Source organism: Misgurnus anguillicaudatus, chromosome 19, assembly GCF_027580225.2.
Source record: "Misgurnus anguillicaudatus chromosome 19, ASM2758022v2, whole genome shotgun sequence".
Lineage (NCBI taxonomy): Eukaryota > Metazoa > Chordata > Actinopteri > Cypriniformes > Cobitidae > Misgurnus > Misgurnus anguillicaudatus.
Genome location: NC_073355.2, coordinates 18,544,329 through 18,557,663, shown reverse-complemented (window position 1 = coordinate 18,557,663; position 13,335 = coordinate 18,544,329).

Here is a 13,335-nt window from a genome sequence, read left to right as displayed (position 1 = left end):
GTCGTTTAAAAAAAATAACCAATGGGCTGCTGATTAAATGTCAGTGGGCCGGTCTGTCTAGGAAAAAAAAGACGCTAACTGGGCTGCTCAGACAAAAATAGTATGAGATGGATCGGCCCAAAAAGTACGTCGGCCCACCGGGAAACTGCCCGGTCTGCCAGATGGCCAGTCCGCCCCTGATGGTGAGAGTAAATGTTAAGAAATAGTGTTCTACAATCCTGGTACCCAGCATGCATTGCGGCATGAAGCTTTGTTGTTGATTGTCACCATTGTTGCGTTTCATAGGCGGATTGAAGTGTCCCTAAAGACTACGGAAAATGTTCTGTAAATCTACGGACAGTGTTCTATAAATCTACAGAATGTTCAGTTTTTGAATAAACGGAAATGTCTGTAAACATAACGGAAAAGGTACCGGTAATTTTCTGCCAGGACATTATCGGTTTTTTTACGGATTATTTTTTTAGAGTGTACTGTTAGGTAAGACAGTCTGTCTTGCAACACGATTACCGTCATTCACGTTAATCGCGGGAATCTTTTGTAAACAGCGAGTGTAATGTGTGTTATTTTAGCAATATTAAATTATGAAACAATATGAAATAAAGTAATAACTTACACGTATATCCCGCACTTCATTCGCCATGCTTGGTTAATGACGTGAAGCTTCATTTCAGTTGATTGCGCAAAAGGTGTGCAATGCTAAGCCCCTTGAGTGCTGCGCTCTTAGCGGGTTATGATTGGTTGAATGGTAAGCTTGCATCTGATTGGCTAAAGCGTACGAGTGACCCACGTTGGAGAAGCGCGCTGCCACCAAAGTCTCAAAAAAACACACACACGAATTCAAAGCAATTCACACACGAAAAAGACGATTTGTACATTCACAGTCATGATAAACTCAAAATTTAAAACTTCGTACACAGTTCTACATTTGTGAATTTTTTTTCGTTTGTGAAGCATATTTTATGAATATTAATTTTTATTTTGTGTATGTACATCGTTTTTTTGCGAATATATATATTTTTGTGTATGTGAATTAGATTTCATGCATGTGAAATAGTCTACGCATGTGTGAATCATGTTTTTTGCGTGAATTATTAATGAGATAAAATTATCTCCATATTTGCGCTGTCACACAGTTGAACGTCTCAGCATATGTACATCATTTGCGACGTACATTTGCAAATGATTCATAAAGTCATACCTCCGCAATTCTTTGATCGATTGTGTTTTAGAAGTACTGTATGCTCAACTCTAATGACAGCAATGTGATCGCTGATGCACTGGTAGAGAGAGAGAGGCGGAGAAAAAGAGAGAGAGAGAGAGCACGGCCCTGTTAAAAAGTAGAAATGATTTGTTATTTGAAGTCGGCTCTTAAAGTACAAAATACCCGATTAAGCTATTACGTGGCTATTATACAAATTTTTTTCGGGACGTTCTTGTGAACCGGTGGCAACTTGTCCATGACCCGGTACAGGGTCACGACCCGGTGGTTGGGGACCTCTGCTTTAGACTGAAAGATAGGAAATGGTTATCTTTAAGAACCTCTGACTGAACGGTTCTTCCGGGAACCAAAAATAGTTTCAGATATCTCAGAATCAGCTTCAGAAAATCCCTTACAAAAATTAACCATGGTTACTACACCTTTACTATAATTGTTAATTTTCATGAGGGCTGTGATGTTGACAACAAGGGGAGCCTGCCATGGCTTTAATGTAAGTAAATAAAAAATATCCTTATGTTTTTATCTATTTTAATATTGATCAACATACAAGTTTCATATTGCCAGAAGTTAAAAACTGTCAATTTTGTTGTGGCTTAAGTGTTTCTCATTTGTTGTTTGTGTCCTAATATTGCAGACTTTGCTTTGTAAATTTCAACGTCCAACATAAATCCTTTTGAACTGTAAATGTGTTAATGTCACAACATCTTCAAGGTACCATTTATTCACCAATGCTGCAAAAGTGTTTGAACTTTGAGATGATTGACATAAAAAAATTATATAATTTATGACCTATGAGTTTTCAGTGAAAATGTAACTAAAGAGTTTTACAACACTTACAGTTCTCATTTTAAATTTTGTTGAGATAGTCTGAGCTTTCCCATTCTGTATATAAAAGCAAATGTTTAGTGATGAACTGCTTGACATCTCAAATTCTGTAATGATCCATATAAAGAGAGTAAATCATGCTGGACTCATACCACATCTGTGATCGAGGTCACAAGCAAAACCACAGAAACCACAGTGGCTTGATGAACAGTTATGGGCTGATTTATCAATATATCATAAGAGACAAAAGCATCAGACAGTTTACTATAAGCCGAGGAATAATCATTATAATTCCATATTTCTCCATCATCCAACCAGCAAACATGACACTTAGTTTAACACAGCTGAAATATAATCACCAAGCAAACAGTAAGCAAAGTATGTTTTTGTTAAAAGTTTTCTACTTAACACTTTTGGTCTGGCACACAGATGCAAACTACACAGACAAGAACCAAACCAAGAATACACCTTGCTACAAGTTTTAACAGTAAAAACATTTACAGTGTGTCTTTAAATTGGTGCTTTCAACTAAATGTGTTTTATTTAAGAACTATAACAAAAACACAATAAACAACACAAATGATTACTATTTAAAAGATACTTACTGCCTAATGCAAGACAAAAGGTTACCCAGTAAAGGTACATAACCAGTAGTTTAATAAAAACCTGTTTGAGATACTTTTGGTGGAGGATGAAGATTCACTTTGGTATTATTGTCATTTGGTCAAATGTATACACTGTGAGTGACAAACACGCTTCACCTGCTGCTTGCTGTCCTCTTACTGTTGTTCTGTCACTATGAATATTTATTTAAATTATTTAAAATATAAACACACATTTTGGGCAATGTGTGCCCAGGTTTTATTGTCTTATGTAAATGTTTTGTAGTTTCAGCTGATGTTGAAATAATGAGTGGGACAAGCACTGGAGCCTAAATAAATATTAACTTAACAATACAATATTACAATATATATTATAAAACAACAACGGAAATATAATCCTTTAAAAAACAATTCATTTGCACATGATTTACCTCAAGAACAGAAATTGCATGCAGATAATGCCCAAAAATTATCATAGAAGTGAGAGTCCTACAACACAAATACTGGCGGGTAAGGGTAATCTGCTTGCAAATGAAATCTATCATTAATAAATACATATTTGATATAATATCACTTGGGAGTCTCTCCATACAGGTGTTGTGTGTGTTCAGCTAGGACATTATTATTGAGAGATTATTCAGTCAACAACATGATCATGTTGGTGTGGTTTTCTTCATCTGTGTATTTTTCGTGACAACACTGAATTGCTCCCTCTGTGCGATTGGCATTTCTACTAAATGTGGTTATGATCAGTGGGGTAGATTACATTCGATGAATAGAGTCAGATAAACATATCCATGCATGATGACTCCTCATAATGACTTTTATAAACTGTATTATTGTCAGGACTCTGCCTTGAAGTCTTGTTATATTTGTATTTTGTCATGGTGGCAGAGTTCTGGCAGTCCCTGGCCTTGTGTGGAGGTTCATGCCTTGTTTTTGTGTTTGGGCATGTACCTCCGGTGTCTTGTCATTTGTCCCCGCTCCCTCGTCCTCCTGCTTATTGTTAATTATTACTTATTCCCATCACCTGTTCCCCGCTCGTTATCTTGTTTGGTTTGTTCTATTTAATGTCAGTGTTTCTTTAGTTCTGTGCAGGATCATTGTGTTGTGTTGTGTGCTCGTGTTTCGTGTACATTCAAGTCTAGCTATATAGTCATAGTCATAGTCATAGTCTTAGTCTTAGTCTTAGTGTATCTGTCAGTTTAATGTTTCATGTTGTGTACCCCCTCGTGGGTTTTTGTGTTTGTAAAAATAAAGTGTTTTCTGTTTTTCCCCGACACCGCCTGCATTTGGGTTCATCTGTCCTGCAATCCCTCACAGAATGATCCTGCCAAAACTGAACCCAGCGACGGTGTCGGGGTCCGTCGCATCGCCTCCAGTCACGGTTCTGCTGCCCATTGCTGTGCGTCCAACTCCTTACTGGCTGACGGAGAAGACACGCACAGCACTCTTCAATGCGCTCTGGAGAGCCATTGCCATGCCAGAGCCATTCCTCAAGAGGTCTGCCGCCGTGCTCGGTCCATTCCTCGGTTTGGCCGCTGTGAGGGTTACTTCACCTCACGGGATGACAGAGCCCGCGCCGCCGGCGCATCTGCAGCCAGAGCCGGAGCCCGCGCTTTCCGCGCAGCCAGAGCCGGAGCCCGCGCTTTCCGCGCAGCCAGAGCCGGAGCCCGCGCTTTCCGCGCAGCCAGAGCCAGAGCCGGAGCCCGCGCTTTCCGCGCAGCCAGAGCCAGAGCCGGAGCCCGCGCTTTCCGCGCAGCCAGAGCCAGAGCCGGAGCCCGCGCTTTCCGCGCAGCCAGAGCCGGAGCCCGCGCAGTCCCAGCTGCGTCCTCGCCCCAAACCCCCGTGGACTGTTCTGTTTAGTATCTCGTGGACTTATGTGTGTATGATTTAGTTTGGTTTTTTATCCTGTTTTTGGCACCTTTTGTTATGTCCTATTCTGATATGTTCTTAGTCTAGTCTTGTATATTATCTGTCATGTGTTCTTGTCTTGTGTGTTCCCTTTTTGGACGCCAGGTGGCGTCCTTTGAGAGAGGGCTACTGTGAGGACTCTGCCTTGAAGTCTTGTTATATTTGTATTTTGTCATGGTGGCAGAGTTCTGGCAGTCCCTGGCCTTGTGTGGAGGTTCATGCCTTGTTTTTGTGTTTGGGCATGTACCTCCGGTGTCTTGTCATTTGTCCCCGCTCCCTCGTCCTCCTGCTTATTGTTAATTATTACTTATTCCCATCACCTGTTCCCCGCTCGTTATCTTGTTTGGTTTGTTCTATTTAATGTCAGTGTTTCTTTAGTTCTGTGCAGGATCATTGTGTTGTGTTGTGTGCTCGTGTTTCGTGTACATTCAAGTCTAGCTATATAGTCATAGTCATAGTCATAGTCTTAGTCTTAGTCTTAGTGTATCTGTCAGTTTAATGTTTCATGTTGTGTACCCCCTCGTGGGTTTTTGTGTTTGTAAAAATAAAGTGTTTTCTGTTTTTCCCCGACACCGCCTGCATTTGGGTTCATCTGTCCTGCAATCCCTCACAATTATCTGACCCAAGCCATATCCAAAACCTAACCCTTACAGAAAATGTTTGCCACTTTTTAGTTTGTAAAAAGATTACCATTTAGTATGTTTTAAAGCCATTTGGTATACAATGACACATGAAGTGTCTTTATCCAATCTGTCCATATGTGCTGTTTATTAGGGGTCAAGCACCGAAGGTGCTGAGACACCTATTGTTATTAGGGGTCAAGCACCGAAGGTGCTGAGACACCTATTGGAATTGTCAGTATTATTATTATTATTTTTCCCCAATGGGAGTCTATGGCAGCCCTATGAACCGTACATAGGAAAATGATGAAATTTGGCACAGTTGTAGAGGTGGTCCTGAAAAGTGAAGTGACCAAAAATGGGGTCTCTAGCTCTAACTCTATAGCGCCACCAGCAGTGCAAAAACTCAATGTTCAAATGGTTATAACTGGTGATCCGCTTGATCTATGAAAATTCTACTTAGTACACGTGATTGCTCTCATACCGCTTATTGAATTTGATACTTTACAGTAAAACTCCACCCATTACAGTAGCGGCCATTTTGAAATGTACTGTGATAAGGCGTGTTAGTGACACCGCTCTCCTCCACTAGGAATGATGGCTCAGACACTTCGGTACCTTAGTGCAAGGGTGTTTTATTTTCCAAAAATCCCCAAAGATTATTTGCAAAAACAAACAAAACAAACAAAAAAAAAATTATACTAAAGAAGATACATAAAGCTATTTACACAGCACAATGGCTGCCACTTTCCTACTACTCAGAGGAAAAACTGGCATAACTTTTTACTGCTCCTCAGTAGCATACCATCTCCAACTCTCTCCAGAAAGAGTGAGAGCCACCCTTATAAAGACAAGACTCCGCCCACTTGGAACCAACCAAAAAGACAAACAGGTAAATACATAATAATTTTACCATACACAAATCATTTATAATTCCTTTGAAATTACATACACATCACAATATCTATACATATTTATGGGTAGGTATTCAACATACCATATTGTATGCCCTATTATCTTATACTGAGAATAACTTTGTCTCTATATAGACAATGACTCACCCACACCAAACATACAGATAGAACAGCCCAGTGTCAGCGGAATGCGCAGGCGCCACGTGAGACGCCTCCATTTAAGGACCCCTAAGACGCATATCGCGTTTTGTCCCTTGTGCTTGCCATACCCAGGAAGCGCTGCACCCGGAAGACATGACGAACACTACCAACATAAACAGACACCTCTTAACAATGATTCAGATAAGTAAATAAAGACATTTGTTTTAACTCATCTGGTGTGTGCATTTTCCTTGTATTCCTAATAAAAATCTGCCACGCGAATTTTATGTATAACCATGGACATGTCGGTGTGTATGAGAACCAAGATAATTAGCAAACCCCCGTGTGCACCCGAGAGCAGCTAAGACTGAATGCATATTGAAACTGGATAGATATATATCTACATATGTGCGTGTCAGTAATAGTGTTGTCTTAGTCCGTGACAGAGCTCTCTGTCACAGTACAGTATTTCGTTTTTTCGCTACTCCTCCTTCAAATGTGGTTCAATTCTTATGAGATTTGGCACAGATGATCTTTGGAGTGAGCCGCACAGAAATGACCAAACAGAATTTTGATATTTATCTTTGTTCAAAAGTAGTAAATGCGCAAATTTAACGAGGTTGACGCAAAAATGGTTCTGAAGCTGTAGCTCAGTCATTCTTTGATCAATTCAAATGAAATTTGGTACACTTCATGTGGACCATGAACTTGGGGTTCATGCCAAATTTGGTGACAGCGCCACCTATGGGTCATGAGATAATAAAATAGGCTATTTTTGCCCATAACTTCTGAACTGTTTGTCAGAAAATTATGATCTTGATGTCTATGGATTGCTTTCCTCATGCTGCATCTGTCGATGTGTATTATGCCGGGTTTGACCGAACCGCCTGTCCGCCATTTTGAAATTTCACATAATTTGTTATATTTTTTGAACTATTGGACATATCCGCACAAAAATTAGTAAGGAGCTTCGACATGATGTCCTGAAGGTACCTGGGAAGTCAGAGTACAGCGCCACCTAGGGGTTATAAACTATAACAGTTCTTATGGAACTGCTTATAACTTCTGAATACTTTGTCTGATATTAATTTCTTTGTGAAATTGTATTCACTGGTTTATGCCGATTGCAACGATACCTCGTTTGTCATTTTCCAACATTCTGTTCATGTGTTATTGTAAAGCATTTGGTACATGATTTTTTCGCTACTCCTTTTACAAATTTTGTTTATTTTATGCCAGGTGCTGCTCGTATAATGTTTGGAGCAATCCGCACAAAAATGACCGAACAGATTTTTGATATTCTGTTCTCTTTCTTAGAAATACCACTCCAAAGTTGACCGTGCCTGTGACGTTGTCTATTTGTCATAGTAAATTAATGTGACTGTATATTACATTGTATAGCATTACTATACAGAATGATGTTCTTGTCTTCAATCTCACTTGAGCTTTTTGATTCTCATATACATTGTATTTCTGTTAGTTCTGCTCTGCACTGTCAGTTCTGCATCTGTGTTGACTGGCATATGTCAATCCTTGCAGCACCTAAGCTGTTTTTTGCTGCCCTTTGGGCTGTGTTAACTGAGTTGCGCATCTGGTTAACCAGATGCCATGAGATCCTGAGGTCATGGGTTCGAATCCCATGTACAGTGATATTTTGTCTTAACTTTTTTCTCACTTAAGTTTTGTGATTTTCATACAATACATTGTATTTCAGTTATTTGTGCTCTCTCTCGTCATTTCTGCACTTTTGGTAATTGCTGGATATCAATGTTTACAGCTCTAAATCTCTATTCTATAGCTTGGACACACCAACTCAGTGGTTTAATCGTTTACTCAGTGGCGCATGCGGGAACTGCTGTGCTTTGGTAACCTGAGTTCATGGGTTCGAATCCCATGTGCAGGGGTTTTTGTCTTAACTTTTTTTTCTCACTTAAGTTTTGTGATTTTCTTACAATACATTGTATTTCAGTTATTTGTGCGCTCTGTTGTCATTTCTGCACGTTTGGTAATTGCTGGACAGGGGCGGACTGGCCATCTGGCAGACCGGGCAGTTTCCCGGTGGGCCGACGTACTTTTTGGGCCGATCCATCTCATACTATTTTTGTCTGAGCAGCCCAGTTAGCGTCTTTTTTTTCCTAGACAGACCGGCCCACTGACATTTAAGCAGCAGCCCATTGGTTATTTTTTTTAAACGACATTAAGCTGGCCCAATGACGGACCAGCCCAGTCATCGTCCTTTTTTTACCCTAAATAGACCGGCCCACTCACATTTAAGCAGCAGCCAATTGGTTATTTTTTTTAATGACATAAAGCTGGCCCAATCACCGCTTTGGTCTCTGTGCAAGCGAGCGTGCAACGTCGGTCAGTTCACGTGTCAAAATAGAGAGAGAGAGATGGAGAAAAAACTCAAGGGAGGTGCAGAAAAACTGCGCGACAAAAAGAAACAGACTCTTCAGGCAGACGCTGGAAAATAACACAACTGTTTTCTTCAACTCGCGTCGCTGGTGATGATGATGATGATGATGGTGGCGCGTGGCACTGGCAGCACCAGCACGCAAAATGTCAGTGAGGAGAGGGAGAGAGAGACGAGGGAGAAGTGAGTTGCGGTAAGCAGAACTGCTTTCAAAACACAAGTTTAGATAGATACCCCTTGATAAAACCAAGTCAAAAACACACAATTATGGTGATAAAGCTGCAACAAAATAATTGCACTCTTTGCTCTGTGACTACAACCCAGTCAACATTTCACGACACTTGACCACTCGTCAACACGTGACGCAGAGGGTATACCTTTCGCGTCATTTTTTGACGAACTGGGGACTTCAATACTATTACGTCCGTTGCATTCTCTTCTCATATTTTCTTACCATTTTCGCGTCGGTTTAGGGTTAGATTTACATAATGACATCCCTACCCAAACCTAACTCTAACCCCAACGCCAGGTGACAATTGTTTCTAACCCCAACGCCAGGTGACAACTGTTTAATTTCGCGTACACTGTTTAATTTCGCGTACACGGTTTAATTTTGCGTAATCTAACCCTAAACCGACGCGAAAATGGTAAGAAAATAGGAGAAGAGAATGCAACGGACGTAATAGTATTGAAGTCCCCAGTTCGTCAAAAAATGACGCGAAAGGTATACCCTCCGCGTCACATATTGACGAATGGTCAAGTGAGACTGTGTTAGTGACTACGAGAGTGTATCTAATTCGTAGATTTTTTGTTGATTGTCTGTTTCAAAACGTGTCATTTCTCTTCAAGCAAAATCAAACAATCCAGGACATCTGCTTACAGACAAAATATATGTTTATTGTATATAACAACACAATTGACAGATAATGTTAAAAAGCTCTATTACTGTAATCACACAAGTTTAGTTCAGTGAATGTAGTAGTGAATACTTTCCTGTAAGTACTGCAAGTAATAATCAGTTTTTAATATTACTGTAAGCAGCACTTGTATTTTGTTAAAAGTCAGCAATTCAATGGCAAATTTTGCCAATTGCACCATCTCTGGTGTCCTGTTCTTCATCATAGGGTACTCTTCATCTGCCTCTCAGACTGTTTACAATCCACACAATTGGTAAAGAATACCATTAGAAAAAAGCGTGTACAATTTTGAGTTGTTGTGTTTGCTTGATGACAACTGAGTTGTAGTTGTGTTCATCTTTAGCAGCCTGCCTGTGTTTAGCATTTATAAAACAAGTTCATTGCAGTGTAAAATGTGTGTTTTACTCAGAAGTTTGTTTAGAGTTTAGCCAAAAGAGTGCATGACGAATGTGTTTAGGCCGCTATGAATTTGGTTCAGAGATTGGGGTTTAGTGTTTTAGCAATTCAGAAAAACTGTAATCAACATATAATATGACAGTTAATCAGATAGGAATATTTTTGTTGTGTTCATTATTTATTATAGGCTACGGTGTGTAGTGAATAGTGTTTTTAGGACCTAACAAAAATGTTTACAAATGTTTGAAGGATGAAGCTTGTTTAAGGATTCATGTGGATTATACAGTTTTACTGCATTAATAAATAACACGTTCTAGAAGTGTTTGTTGTTTTATGGAATTGGAGTTGCTATTGCTTAAAGGCGTGCAAAGATGGGTGGTATTTGTAAATATATGTAGTGTGGGCCGGTTTGGGCCAAAATGCCAGGGCCGAATTTTTGTCCCAGTCCAGCCCTGTTGCTGGATATCAATGTTTATAGCTGTAAAGCTGTATTCTATAGCTTGGACACACCAACACAGTGGTTTAAATGTTTACTCAGTGGCGCGTGCGGTTGGTGCTGTGCTTTGGGAACATGAGGTCATGAATTTCGAATCCCAGCCTTACTTTCACTTATTGAGATTTCCTTTTGTGTTCCCTTTAACACGTTCTTCTCGACCTGTCTGGTTTTCCACACGTGTTATATTTTTGCCATCTTTTCTGTTGTTGCTCCGCACTGCAGTGGTTCTGCTCTGCATTTGCTTTGCTTCGGGTTCGGGCTCTGTATTGCGCGCTTTCTGCGCTTTGCGCATTTGCTGCGTCGTGTGGTTTTTGCTGTGCTTTGGGTCCTCATTGCGCTGAAGGTGCTTGACCCCGCAATTGCTGCTTGCAGCTATATTTGTCAGTATTATTAGGGGTCAAGCACCGAAGGTGCTGTGACACCTATTGGAATTGTTAGTATTATTAGGGGTCAAGCACCGAAGGTGCTGAGACACCTATTGGAATTGTACTTTTTTCTTCTTCTTAGCCATTGGTGTCTATGGCAGCCCTATGAACCGTATGTAGGAAAATGATGAAATTTGGCACAGTTGTAGTGGTGGTCATAAATAGTCAGGTGGCCAAAAATGGGGTCTCTAGCAGTAACTCTATAGCGCCACCAGCAGTGCAAAAATTCAATGTTCAAATGGTTATAACTGCAGATCTGTTTGATCTATGAAAATTCTACTTAGTACACGTGATTGCTCTCCTCATGCTTGTTGTTTTTAATACCTTACAGTAAGACTCCACCCATTACAGTAGCAGCCATTTTGAAATGTACAGTATTTTGTTTTTTCGCTACTCCTCCTTCAAATTTGGTACAATTGTTATGAAATTTGGCACAGGTGATCTTTGGAGTGAGCCGCATAGAAATGACCGAACCGAATTTTGATATTTATCTTTGTTCAAAAGTAATAAATGCACAAACTTAACGAGGTTGACGCAAAAATGGTTCTGAAGCTGTAGCTCAGTCATTCTTTGATCAATTGAAATGAAATTTTGGGGTTCATGCCAAATTTGGTGACAGCGCCACCTATGGGTCATGAGATAATAAAATAGGCTATTTTTGCCCATAACTTCTGAACTGTTTGTCAGAAAATTATGATCTTAATGTCTATGGATTGCTTACCTCATGCCGCATCTGTCGATGTGTATTATGCCGGGTTTGACTGAACCGCCTGTCCGCCATTTTGAAATTTCACATAATTTGTTATATTTTTTGAACTATTGGACATATCCGCGCAAAAATTAGTAAGGAGCTTCGACATGATGTTCTGAAGGTACCTGGGAAGTCAGAGTACAGCGCCACCTAGGGGTTATAAACTATAACAGTTCTTATGGAACTGCTTATAACTTCTGAATACTTTGTCTGATATTAATTTCTTTGTGAAATTGTATTCACTGGTTTATGCCGATTGCAACGATGCCTCGTTTGTCATTTTCCAACATTCTGTTCATGTGTTATTGTAAAGCATATGGTAGGTGATTTTTTCGCTACTCCTTTTACAAATGTTGTTTATTTTATGCCAGGTACTGCTTGTATAATGTTTGGAGCAATCCGCACAGAAATGACCGAACAGATTTTTGATATTCTGTTCTCTTTCTTAGAAATACCACTCCAAAGTTGACTTTGTGACGTTGTGCCTGTGACGTTGTCTATTTGTCATAGTAAATTAATGTGACTGTATATTACATTGTATAGCATTACTATACAGAATGATGTTTTTGTCTTCAATCTCATTTGAGCTTTTTGATTCTCATATACATTGTATTTCTGATAGTTCTGCTCTGCACTGTCAGTTCTGCATCTGTGTTGATTGGCACATGTCAATCCTTGAAGCACCTCAGCTGTTTTTTTGCTGCCCCTTGAGCTGTGTTAACTGAGTTGCACATCTGGTTAATGACATGCCATGAGATTCTCAGGTCATGGGTTCAAATCCCATGTGCATTGGTATTTTGTTTTGTGATTCTCATACTATACATTGTATTTCAGTTATTTGTGCTCTCTGTTGTCATTTCTACACTTTTGGTAATTGCTGGATATCAATGTTTATAGCTGTAAAGCTGTATTCTATAGCTTGGACACACCAACTCAGTGGTTTAATCGTTTACTCAGTGGCGCATTCAGTTAGTGCCGTGCTTTGGGAACATGAGGTCATGGGTTCGAATCCCAGCTCTTACTTTCACTTATTGAGATTTCCTTTTGCGTTCCCTTTAACACGTTCTTCTCGACCTGTCTGGTTTTCCACACGTGTTATATTTTTGCCATCTTTTCTGTTGTTGCAGTGGTTCTGCTCTGCATTTGCTTTGCTTCGGGTTCGGGCTCTGTATAGCGCGCTTTCTACCCTTTGCGCATTTGCTGCGTCGTGTGGTTTTTGCTATGCTTTGGGTCCTCATTGCGCTGAAGGTGCTTGACCCCGCAATTGCTGCATGCAGCTATATTTATACTTGCTGTTCTACTTTTAATGTACATCCTTACATCACAAGATTTCTTTGAAACAGATTCATATTCTTATGTTCATGCTGCAGATGTTTGAGGTTTTATGAGATCCAGAAATCTAACTAATGTCACAATCACAAAATAATATCTGCCATATCAACAACAAACAGTAATAAATATGTCACGGCCAGGGGCTGGCTGTCAATAGGCTAAAGCCACGCCCCTCTTCAACTTCCACCTCGAGGAGGTCCCCAAAGCCAACCCAATGACCAGACAACAACAAGGACAGGTAAGTATAAAAATAATCTTTATTGATTTATTAAATATTTAAAATGTTCTTGGGAAATGGGGAGGGGGGAATTAAAACTAATATCCGTCTCTGCCCTCCAGGTGGGCCACGGACAGGGAACAAGGGGCAACG